Here is a 12,761-nt window from a genome sequence, read left to right as displayed (position 1 = left end):
CTCCTCCTCAGTCTTCACCAGAAGGTGGATCGCAACCACAAATGGGTCAAACGCCAGTCTGGTGCCATTGTGAAAACCCTCACTGAAACACAAAACTCTGTGAAGCTCAACCATCACTATGTGCATGAGGTTTTTGATCGCACCTGGGCTACACTTGCACATCTGAAGACTCAGACTGAGCTTCAAGAAATGGACTTTGAGCGAGACTTTGACTGGTCGTGGCCTCCCAAGAAGAAGTTCAGGCCCATTCCAGTGCCAGACCTTGAAGACAGCTCCTTTTCTTCATTCCGCACTTCTGAAACTGATGAAGAACAGCTCGACACTGCTACCGGTCCAAGGAAGAAGACTACTCCCAAGAAGCATCACGGCTCTTCCTCAACTGCCAAGAAGTGAAGTCTTCACGGGCGTTAGTCCTCAGTTTGTCCCTTTTTGTCACTTGATGACAAAGGGGGAGAAACTTGAGAGTTAGTCTTCAAGCGGGATATTTTTGGGGCTTATGAACTATATTTAAGTTACAAACTCTTGGCTCTTCTGAAGTTTTTATGTAATGAGTTGTAACTTAAGCCCGATGGTACTCTGACGCTTTTAAACGTTTTTCTTCGCATGCTTATTCCTCAAGTTTTAATGCACGCATGCTGGAATTCGTCAGATACCATTTGTCATCATGCATCTTCATTTTCTTCATATGATATGCTACATGTATGCATGATTTACAAGACTCAGGGGGAGATCTCCATGATATAAATCATCAATGTGCATTTGTTGTAAAGAGCAAAATCCTCAAGATATGCACATCTTCAGGGAGAGTCTCTCTGAATCTTGATTTCAAATTCCTCAAATGAGTATTTACACTGCATATTTTTTATCCCTGTTGAAGACTTAACCTAATTGTCATCAACCACCAAAAAGGGGGAGATTGTAAGTGCATCTAGTGCCCCTTAGTGATTTTGGTGGTTTGAAGACTTATAGGTTAAGTATCTAATGTGTTTGTGAGTGTACACAGGATCTATAAGTCATTGAGGAGTTTGAGATATTTGAAGAATATCGACCCCTAAAAATATATGTCTTCACTTGAAAAAATTGGTCTGAAGCTGAAGAAATGAATCGCGAGGAATCTGCGATGAAATTGATATTCCTCATGAAGATACTGATATTGAGAAGTCCGGTGGTTCCTGAAGAAAATCACTCTGAAAAATTTGAAGCATGAAGATTTACACTTTTGAGTAATAGGAACACCGTACTGTTAAAGGGGGTCGAAGTTACACTATGGAATGAATTTCCTCATGATGCTCAACCCAAGCCTAATCCTACCAAAAGCCTCAAGTGAGGAATATGAGTGACATGAGGACTCTCACAGTTGAGGGTTCCGACCGTTTCGATAGCCACGCCAAGTCACTGGTCTTATCCACTCCAACGGTCATATTATTTAAGGGCATTAGTGTCAAATCATCTCGGGATGCTCCCAGGCTATAAATAGCCACCCCCCACAACCACTAGCTGGTTGGCTGCTCCATTAGAAACTGACACTTGTCATAAGAGCAACCCAAATTCCTCAGAGCCTTCGAGAGTAATTCATCAGGAAATACACCATACACCGAAGCCACAAACCAAACCTAGTGATTGAGCATCACTGAAGAAGTTGTTCCTGTGTGGGACTGAAGCCTTTTACCTTTGAGGACTGTGCATCCTCTAGACGGTTAGGCGTCATGGTCTAGAGCTTTCCAGCAGTCAATTGTGGATCGTCGGGTGACCAAGTTTGTGAGGGTTTGGAAGTCTGCCCTGAAGACTTACCACGAGTGTTGCGCGAGGACTGTGTGTCCTTAGCTCAAGGAGAATACGATAGGGATTGTGTGTCCCGGGACCGTGTGTCCTTTGGTTTCAATACCAAGCCGCTCCAAACCAGATGTACGACTGTCACAGCAGTTGGAACTGGGTCATCAACGACTATCTTCACTAAGAAACGGGTTCTAATTCCTCAACTCCTTACTTTCCTCATATTATGTGTTGATGACTTTCACTGCGACTGTTTGAAGAATTTGTTTAAGACTTTCTCTGAATTTCCTCAACCCCAAATTCTTCACGTTAGTTAATCCTCATCTGTATTCTGCGTGCCTGCTCACAGTGCAATCTGTTTTCACATTCTTCACTCTGAAAAACTGTTGTTCTGAAACTTTGCACCTCTGATCTTTTACAGTTTCCGCTGTAAGTTAGTCATTAGTGGGGAATTTCCTCAGTGATGAAATTCTAAAAATCTCCTATTCACCCCCCCCCCTCTAGTAGATATAACGCACTTTCACTGCCGGTAGTACCGCTCCCCCTGGCGGTAGTACCGCTCCCCCTTGTGACAGCCCTAAAAAGCCCTAGTCAAGTCGTGATAGACTGGGGTCCTAGCGGTAGTACCGCTACCCTGGCGGTAGTACCGCTCGGGTCCTAGCGGTAGTACCGCTACCCCTGGCGGTAGTACCGCTCAAAATGACACAACGAGACATGGGATTTCGTGGAAAAGATGTGGGCAACGACTAGTCGGTGTAATAATAAGATAGCTCTAGCAAGGTATACTCACTAGTCATTTTGTATCCTTTCCTCCATATGAGAGAAAGGTGGGGGCGGTGGCTGAGGCCACCTATGTTTGAGGCAAAGGTATGACACCGCAAAGAATTATCCTTGGGTTCATGACCAACGCTCGTCTTTGAAGCACAAGTGCCATTTAGTAATGGCCAAAGTGAAAGACTTGATCGATTTATGCATAATGGGGGGAGGGAAAGTTCATTGAGAGAACAACACTCCCCCTATGTCCATGCCTACACCTAGAACAAGATCTAATGCATAGTGAGGTGCAAAGTGCCTAGTTTCAATCCATATTTCTTGAATCAATGATATTTAGCTCATGCCTTAACTCCCGGAACCTTGCTTCATCCAGGGGCTTAGTGAAAATATCTGCAAGTTGCTCTTCAGTGTTGATGAAGTGAACCTCAATATCACCTTGCTTGATATGTTCACGAATGAAGTGATGGCGAATATCAATATGCTTGGTCTTGCTATGTTGCACCGGGTTGAGGGAAATCTTGATAGCACTTTGATTGTCACATAGAAGAGGCACTTTGTCACAAGTGACACCCTAATCCTTTAAGGTTTGCCTCATCCATAGCAACTGTGCACAACAACTTGCAGCTGCCACATACTCAGCTTCGGTGGATGATAGTGAGACACAATTATGCTTCTTTGAAGACCAACTTACCAGTGAGCGACCAAGGAATTGGCATCCTCCAGAAGTTGACTTCCTCTCCACACAATCTCCTGCCCAATCTGAGTCAGAGTAGCCCACTAGGTTCAAGTTCGCTCCTTTGGGATACCATAGACCAAAGTGTGGGGTATGAGCCAAATATCGAAAGATTCGCTTAACAGCCATATAATGACTTTCTTTTGGTGCAGATTGAAACCATGCACAGATCCCTACACTCAACATAATATCTGGTCTAGATGCACAAAGGTAAAGGAGGGATCCAATCATGGAGCGATATACCTTTTGATCCAGTGCTTTACCACTGGGATCACTGTCAAGCTTGCATCTTGTTGGCATGGGGAACTTGACCGGCTTGACATCTTCGAGCTCGAACCTTTTGAGCATGTCTTGAGTGTACTTGCCTTGTTTGATGAAGGTCCCTTCTAAGCCTTGTTTAATCTCGAATCCGAGGAAGAACTTCAACTCACCCATCATAGACATCTCAAATTTATCAGTCATTAGTGCAGCAAATTCTTCATTGAAAGAAACGTTAGGAGAACCAAAAATGATATCATCAACATATAGTTGGCATATGAACAAATCCCCTTTAACCCTCTTAGTAAAAAGAGTGGGATCTATCTTGCCAATTTCAAACCCATGATCTTGTAACAACTCAGTAAGATACTCATACCACGCACGTGGGGCTTGTTTAAGGCCATAGAGTGCCTTATTAAGTTTTTACACATGATTGGGGAGCTTGGGATGTTCGAATCCCGGGGGTTGTTTGACATAGACCAACTCATTTAAAGGACCATTAAGAAAAGCACTTTTCACATCCATTTGTTGTAATTTGAAATTATGATGAGAAGCAAATGCAAGCAGCATGCGAATAGATTCTAGACGAGCAACAGGGGCAAAGGTTTCACCGTATTCGATACCCTCGACTTGGGAGTAGCCTTGAGCCACCAATCTTGCCTTGTTTCAAATCACAATCCCATTGGCATCTTGCTTGTTTTTGAAAATCCATTTGGTCCCGATGACATTATGTTCCTCCTTTGGTCTTGGCACTAAATCCCAGACTTGATTACGCTCGAAGTTGTTGAGTTCTTCATGCATGTCCATAAGCCAATCCTCATCATCGAGTGCTTCCTCTACCTATTGACGTTCACAATACGAAACAAATGCGTGATGCTCACAATAATTCCAAATCTGTTGACGGGTGGATACTCCCCTTTTCAAACTGCCAAGTACATTCTTCATAAGATGTGACTTGACTCTCAGCTTGTTCGCAATCTTGGCTGCTCGACGCTCCAAGAGTTCTTCGTTGGATAACTGGGGAGCATCGACTTGATTACTTTGCTTGCCCTTGTGTCTTGAACCTCCCTTGGCACCAGTAGTCCTTTTTGGTACTGCAGAAGGGAATTGCGAGACAGTATACTGATCAACTTGATTTTCGACTTGAGCAGGTTCACTTGTTTGTCCTTGTTCTTGTGGTTTCTCTTGATCTTGATCTTGTGCTTCTATTTGGTCTGGATCTTGTAGTTGCATTTGATCTTGATCTTGAGCAGGTTCGGAACCTTGGGTAAGTGCTTGTACATCATGGGACACATCACCATCTTTAGGCAATTGATCTTGACCTTGAGCTTGTTCAACTTGTTGAGGGTCTTCTCTTTGTTCATCGGAAGCGTGTGGGGCTTGTGAGGGTGATGGCTCCACTTGAGTAGAGCATTGTCCTTCTCCTTCGGCCACAAGGGGTTCCTCAATGGGGAGTATTTGACCAATCCTCATTCTTCTTATGGCTTGGGGAGGAATTTCATCACCTACATCACAAAGACCACTTTGCTCCACTTGGGAGCCATTATTTTCATCAAACTCCACGTTACACGTCTCCTCAATGAGTCCGGTGGACTTGTTGAGGACACGGTAAGCATGAGATTTTGTAGCATAACCAACAAAGATGCCCTCTTGTGCTCTCCAATCAAATTTAGCTAAACATGCACCTTTCTTGAGAATGAAACACTTACAACCGAATACCTGGAAGTACTTGAGATTGGGTTTGTTTCCGGTGAGAATCTCATATGGAATCTTGTTCAAGCCTTTGCGGATATAGAGCCGATTGGACGCGTGACATGCTGTGTTGATGGCCTCAGCCCAAAAGTTATATGGAGATTTGAATTCCGCCATCATTGTTCTTGCAGCATCCATCAAAGTCCGGTTCTTCCTTTCCGCCACACCATTTTGTTGAGGGGTATATGGTACTGAATATTGATGTTTTATTCCCTCATCACCTAGAAACTCATCCAAGGTCTAGTTCTTGAACTCGGTGCTGTTGTCACTTCTAATCATCAAAATCTTTGCTTCATGTTGACGTTGAGCTTCATTAGCAAAGTTGATGACAGTTTGTTGAGTCTCACTCTTCCTCTTGAAGAAATATACCCAGGTGTATCTTGAGTAGTCATCAACAATCACCAAGCAGTACTTTCTGCCTCCAAGACTATCAAATGATGGAGTACCGAAAAGATCCATATGGAGGAGCTCCAATGGCCTCTTAGTGTAAATGAGAGTCGTTGGACGATGAGCAGTTTCATGAATCTTTCCTTCAATGCAGGCACTGCAAGCACGATCTCTAGCAAAACTCACATTTGTTAGTCCACGAATATGGGCCCCTTTGAGAAGACTTTGCAAAGATCTCATATTGACATGAGCTAGTCGGCGATGCCAAAGCCAGCCCACATCAACTTTAGCCATTAGACAAGTCGCAGTCTTAGTGGGTCGCTTTGAAAAGTTCACCACATAGAGACCATTTTCGACATATCCAACATAGGCTACTTTAGGAGTCTTGCTCCACAAGAGGACCACAGTATCAAGATTAAAGAATGTGGAAAACCCCATAATTGCAAGTTGACGAACCGAAAGTAAGTTGTAGGCAAGAGACTCAACAAGCATGACCTTCTCAATAGATAACTCTTGAGAGATGACCACCTTACCAAATCCCAATACCTTTGACGAGGATGCATCAGCGAATTGGACATGGGTGGGCATAGATGGAGAAGGATGCACATCCACCACTAAGTCCTTGCTTCCGGTCATATGATTTGTTGCTCCACTATCGAGCAACCATGACACCCCACCGGAAGCAAACTCCTGCAATAGATCAAGGCTTGGTTTTAGGTACCCATTTTTGAATGGGTCCTTTAATGTTAGAGACAAGGTTCTTAGGAACCCAAATAGCCCATTCAATAAACTCGTAGTAAGAACCAACAAATCTAGCATAAACATGCCCATCACGAGCACGACATAAAACATAGGAAGGATTGAGTTTGCCGGTTGTGTTGATAGGAATGGTTTTGCCCTTCTTGACGTTACCATCGTCCACCTTGTTCCTGTTCACCTCCTGAGTCCCTTCGCCCTCTTTGACAAAGATGTCCATGAGGGTAGGGGATCGTTTGTTCCTGTTCCTCCTTTTTCCTTTCGACTTGGATGTAAGTCCAAGTCCCTCCTTTCCTACCACACCCTTTTGATTGCTCAAGAGGTCGTTCAGGCTCTTCTCGCCTTGTATGCATGACACAAGGCCCTTCTCAAGTTTCTCCTTTAACTTGGCATTTTCCTCCACAAGATGTACATGCTCACAACAAGGGTTAGTTGTACAAGCATTATCAATTAACACAAAGGGAGGACAAGTAGAGATTTCCTTGGTAAGCTTTGCTTGGAGTTGATCATGAAACTCTTTCAGAGAGAAATGAACACCTTTCAAGACCTTGTGAGCCTTGTCAAGTGTGTCAAACTCCACTTTGAGTCTGTCATGGCCAACCCCAAGAGCACCATTTTCAGACTTAAGCATACGAGTAAGAACAGTAGCATGATCTAGTTTCTTTTGCATTTTAGCGCAGTCATCGTTGTATGACTCATCAAGAGCCAAACGAAGAGTGCGCTCCTTTTCTAGTTCAATAGATAGTTCAGCAATCTCATCGGCATAGTCACGACTATGTCCCTGAAGCTCAGAGATGGTCTCCTCATGAGACTCGATGAGGTCATTAGCCTCACCCAGTTGTTCCAAGAGAGCAACAAAGTGCTTCTTGGGTTCTCCCTTGATGGTGCACAGAAATTTGTCAAGATCATGCTCATTAAGTTCCCCAACATCACTATCATCAACACAATTCAACAATGAAGGAGCAGTAGCGGTGTTGGTCTTAATGATGGGGTTACCTGATCAATACCTTTGGCCATAAGGCACTTGGCGATGTGGTTCTCGTTGGGGGGCGTTGAAGAGAGACACCTTCTTGGGAGAAGGGGTGGCAATGGCAACAGTTGCAGTTGCCACCATATCGTCATCGTCATCATCATATGAGGGGTACTCTTCAAGGGCCACCATACCCTTTGGGTGCGGTTTCTTCACAAAGTTGTTCTTGTTTGGGAATGACTTGGTCTTGTCTTTGCGAATGAGCTTGCCCCCATTGTCTTCCCTTTTCTCATAGGGACATTCGGCCACGAAGTGACTCACATTACCACAGTTATAGCATGTCCTCATTTGTTGCTTGGGTTTGAACCCACTTGAGTTGTTCTTGGTGAAGGTGGGTCTTGAGTTCCTCTTGTTGCCCCAGAATTGCCTTGACGCAAGAGCCATGTGCTCATGATAAGCATACTTCGTGTCTTCACGGCAGCTCTCCTCTTCCTCATCCTCTTCTTCTTCAAAAACCGCTTTTGACTTTAATGCAAGGTTGCGTGAAGCTGTCTTTGAGCGAACTCAAGCAAGTGCATTGTTCGTTGTCTCGTTCATGATTGACATTGCAATGAATTCATCCAACACCTCACTCGAAGACAAGGAGTGGAAATCTGGTCGTTGGCGAATGACAGATGACATGGCTTTATTGAAAGGCATGATGGCCTTCAGAAACTTGCACTTGACCCATGTATCATCCACGTCCTTGCTTCCATGGTCCTTGAGAGCCACGGCAATAGCAGTCACCCTTTGATAGAGATCACGAGGGTCCTCATCTTCCTTCATCACAAACTCATCGGCCTTATCAAGTACCACTTCATAGTTAGACCGTTGAATGCTTGAGCTTCCCTTGTACAACACCATAATGTGCTCCCAACAATCCTTAGCCATAGTGAAGGGATGCAAGTGAGGAAGATCTTCACGTGGTACTGCGGACTCGAGAATAAACAATGCGGAGTGATTATATTGATTGTCCGCTTCTTCTCTTGGAGTGAGGTTGCTTGGGTCATGGGGATAGTAGCCTTGCTCGATGATTCTCCACAAATTTGTTGATCTCTGATTCAAATGAGACTTAATAGAAAATACCCAGTTAGCAAAATCACCCTTTACAAGCTTAGGAGGAGGACCAACAGGATTAAGACGCGGTGTGGGAATCGGTCCTCCATAGACCATGGGTGGTGGAACAGATGCATAAGTCCCATTCCCATCATTTTCGAGAGGAGGGGAAGGCTGCATACCTTTAGCCGTTTCCTTAGAGGAATTGGCCTCTGAATCTGTGTTGGTGGGTTTAACCACCAACGCCGGTTCGGGAGAACTTTTAATTCCCTCAGTTAACTCTTTAAGCATGGTCTTGACCTCGTTCGTCAAGGACGTCTTGAGTGCGGCCATAGCCGTATTCAAGTCGTCCCTTGTGATCAAAGTCAAGTCCATGGCCTCGGTTTGGGCGGGGGGAACTCCCTCATCATCTTCCATACTCTTCGGGTGGTGAAACCCTTAATAAAGAGAAGTGGCTTTGATACCAATTGAAAGGATCGATATGGTTGACTAGAGGGGGGTGAATAGGCAACGACCACGTTTTAATTAATCTTAGCAAGTTAGGGTCAGCAACATAAGGGTTCACTAAAATGTCAACAAAGAGGTGAACCTATATGATGCTACGAACAAAGATAACTAAGACAAGTAAGAGATAAACAACAACATAAGCATACACAATGTAAAGGTTAGAGATAACCGCAAGTGGAACCAATGAAGACGGGGATGTGTTACCGAAGTTCCTTCCCTTTGATAGGAAGTACGTCTTCGTTGGAGCCGTGTGGAGGCACAATGCTCCCCAATAAGCCACTAGGGCCACCGTATTCTACTCACGCCCTCACACGATGCGAGGTACCGTGATTCCACTATAGGTGCCCTTGAAGGCGGTGACCGAACCTTTACAAACAAGGTTGGGGCAAACTCCACACAAAGCTTGGAGGCTCCCAACAAGACCACGAAGCTTCACCACAATGGAATGTGGCTCCGAGGTGACCTCAACCGTCTAGGGTGCTCAAACACCCAAGAGTAACAAGATTCGCAAGGGATTGGTGGGGGAATCAATTTTCTCTTGGTGGAAGTGTAGATCTAGGCCTTCTCAACCAATCCCTAGAGAATCAACAAGTTTGATTGGCTAGGGAGAGAGATTGGGCACTTTTGAGCTTAGGGAGCAACAGTGGAGCTTGGGAGGGTCAAAGGTAGGGTTCTAGAGCAAGAAGAACCCTTTATATAGTGGGGGCATCCAACCGTTTTCCCACTCACAGCCCGAGCCTAGCGGTACTACCGCTGGCTGCAGCGGTACTACCGCTGGCACTCCAGCGGTACTATCGTTGGCTGCAGCGGTACTACCGCTGGGCCGATGGTAGTGCAGATGCACTACCAGGCCAACCACCGCCAAGAAAGTCTTCGCAAAAAGTCCGACGAAGTACAGCCGCTAGGAAGGCGGTACTAAGTCCCTGGAGCGGTACTATCGCTGACCAGGGGTGGTACTACCGCTAGCATAGCGGTACTACCGCAGCACTAGCGGTACTACCACTAGGTCCAGCGGTACTACCAGTAGGGACAGAGGTACTACCGCTGAGAGACCTTTTTGCTTAGAGGATATAAACCAGAGGCGGGAACCACTCCAAAGTTGCAAGGAAAGGGAAAGGAGATAAAGTGTGTGCGTGCAAAATTGATTCCACCCAAACCTTTCCACTACGGGTCCCCTCTTAATAGTACGACGTTCCTATGACTCAAAGAAAGAGAATCATAGAGGACACCGTGCTTCTGTTCCATGGAGGGGGTCAAGTCGTCTTGTGTCGTTGACATGTGTTATCTGAAATCTTAATGCACACAATTAGTCCTTTACGGTACTGTCATCAATCACCAAAATTACTTAGGCATAAATATGCCCTAACAAAGCTCTTTTGTGTTTGCGCAGGTACTCTGGACTTGACGCGATTCTCCTATTCGATTGATACCTTGGTTCTCAAACTGAGGGAAATACTTACTGCTCCTGTGTTGCATCACCCTTTCCTCTTCAAGGGAAAAACAAGCGCAAGACAAGTCTCCGTCAACGTGCCAAATTCTGGCGTTGTTGTCTGTTGCCGTAGCAGAAGAATTTCTGGCGCCGTTGCCGGGGAGGATCAAGTCAAGAACTCATCCAAGTAAGTGTCGCAAACTCATCTCTTGCATTTAACTTTTTTCCTCTCGTTTTCCTCTCCCCCACTTCTGAAAAACAAAAATTTACAAAAAAATATTTGCCATTTTCGTTTGCCCTTTTCTCTCACTTGCTCTTTGTTCGCTTGTGTGCTTGCTTTCTTGTTGAAGTCACCATGACTGAAAACACCAAACTTTGTGACTTCTCGAATACTAATAATAATGATTTTGTTAGTACTCCGATTGCTCCCGTCACTAGTGCGGAGTCATACGAAATCAATGCCGCTTTGCTGAATCTTGTTATGAAAGAGCAATTCTCCGGCCTTCCTAGTGAAGATGCCACATCCCATCTTAATACCTTCATTGAGCTTTGTGATATGCAAAATAAGAAAGATGTGGATAATGATGTGATTAAATGAAAGCTTTTTCCTTTATTGTTGCGAGATCGAGCAAAAACTTGGTTTTCGTCTTTGCCCAAAAAATAGTATTGATTCTTGGAATAAGTGCAAAGATGCTTACATATCCAAGTATCTTCCGCCGGCTAAGATTATCTCTCTCCGTAATGATATCATGAATTTTAAGCAACTTGATCATGAACATGTTGCACAGTCTTGGGAGAGAATGAAATTTATGATTAGAAATTGTCCCGCTCATGGCTTGAGTCTTTGGATGATTATACAAATCTTCTACGCTGGCTTGAATTTCGCTTCTAGAAACATCTTGGACTCCGCCTCCGGTGGAACGTTCATGGAAATCACGTTAGGAGAGGCCACAAAACTCCTAGATAATATCATGACGAACTACTCTCAGTGGAACACTGAAAGGTCACCTACTAGTAAGAAGGTACACGTTATAGAAGAAATTAACTCGTTGAGTGCTAAGATGGATGAGTTAATGAATTTGGTTGCTAGTAGAAATGCTCCTTTAGATCCTAATGATATGCCCTTGTCTTCCTTGATTGAGAGTAGAAACGCTAGCTTGGACGCTAATTTTGTTGGTAGGAATAATTTTGGCAACAACAACGCTTTTAGAGGAAACTATGTTCCTAGGCCTTTTCCTAGTAACTCCTCTAATAACTTTGGCAACTCCTACAACAATACTCATAGAAATTACACTAGATTACCCTCTGATCTAGAGAGTAATATCAAAGATTTTATTAACTCACAAAAGATTTTCAATGCGTCCATAGAGGAAAAACTACTCAAAATTGACGATTTGGCTAGGAGCGCTGATAGAATGTCTAGTGATATTGATGCTTTGAAAGTTAGATGTGCTCCTCCCAAGATCAATATGGATGAAACTTTGAAAGCTATGCATGTTTCCATGAGTGAGAGCAAAGAAAGAACCGCCCAAATTCGTGCTAGACATGAATGGCTTAAAAAGGCGTGTTCTCGTGATAAGAATCACGAAGATCTTAAAGTGCTTGGTGTGACTCCCATTGAATATTTGTTTTCTTGTGTCAAACCTAATGATGATGGGGCTGGATATGAATCCACCTTGGTTGAAAAACACCCCAATGATTCGGAGTCCATCTATCTTGATGCTAAAAGCATTGAAAGTGGAGTAGAAGATATTAAAACTTTGAGTAGTAATGAAATTACTACTTTGGATTTTAAGGAATTCAATTATGATAGTTTCTCCTTGATTGAATGCATTTCCTTGATGCAATCCATGCTAAACTCTCCACACGCTTATAGCCAAAACAAGGCCTTTACCGATCATATCGTCGAAGCTATGATAAAATCTCTTGAAGAGAAACTTGAATTAGAAGTCTCTATCCCTATAAAGCTTCATCATGAGTGGGAACCTACTATCAAAATCAAAATCAAAAACTATGAATGCAATGCTTTCTGTGATTTGGGTGCTAGTGTTTCCGCGATTCCAAAGTCTTCATGTGATGTTTTGGGTTTTAATGAGATTGAGGAGTGTTCTCTTAATTTGCATCTTGCAGATTCTGCTGTTAAGAAACCCATGGGAAGTATCAGTGATGTTTTTATTATTGCAAATAGGAACTATGTACCCCGTGGATTTCATTGTGCTTGACATTGATTGCAATACTACATGCCCTATTATTATTGGTAGACCTTTCCTAAGGACTATCGGTGCTATCATCGATATGAAGGAAGGGAATATTAGATTTCAATTTCC

This window comes from Hordeum vulgare, chromosome 6H, assembly GCF_904849725.1.
Source record: "Hordeum vulgare subsp. vulgare chromosome 6H, MorexV3_pseudomolecules_assembly, whole genome shotgun sequence".
NCBI lineage: Eukaryota > Viridiplantae > Streptophyta > Magnoliopsida > Poales > Poaceae > Hordeum > Hordeum vulgare.
This window is presented reverse-complemented; position numbering follows the sequence as displayed.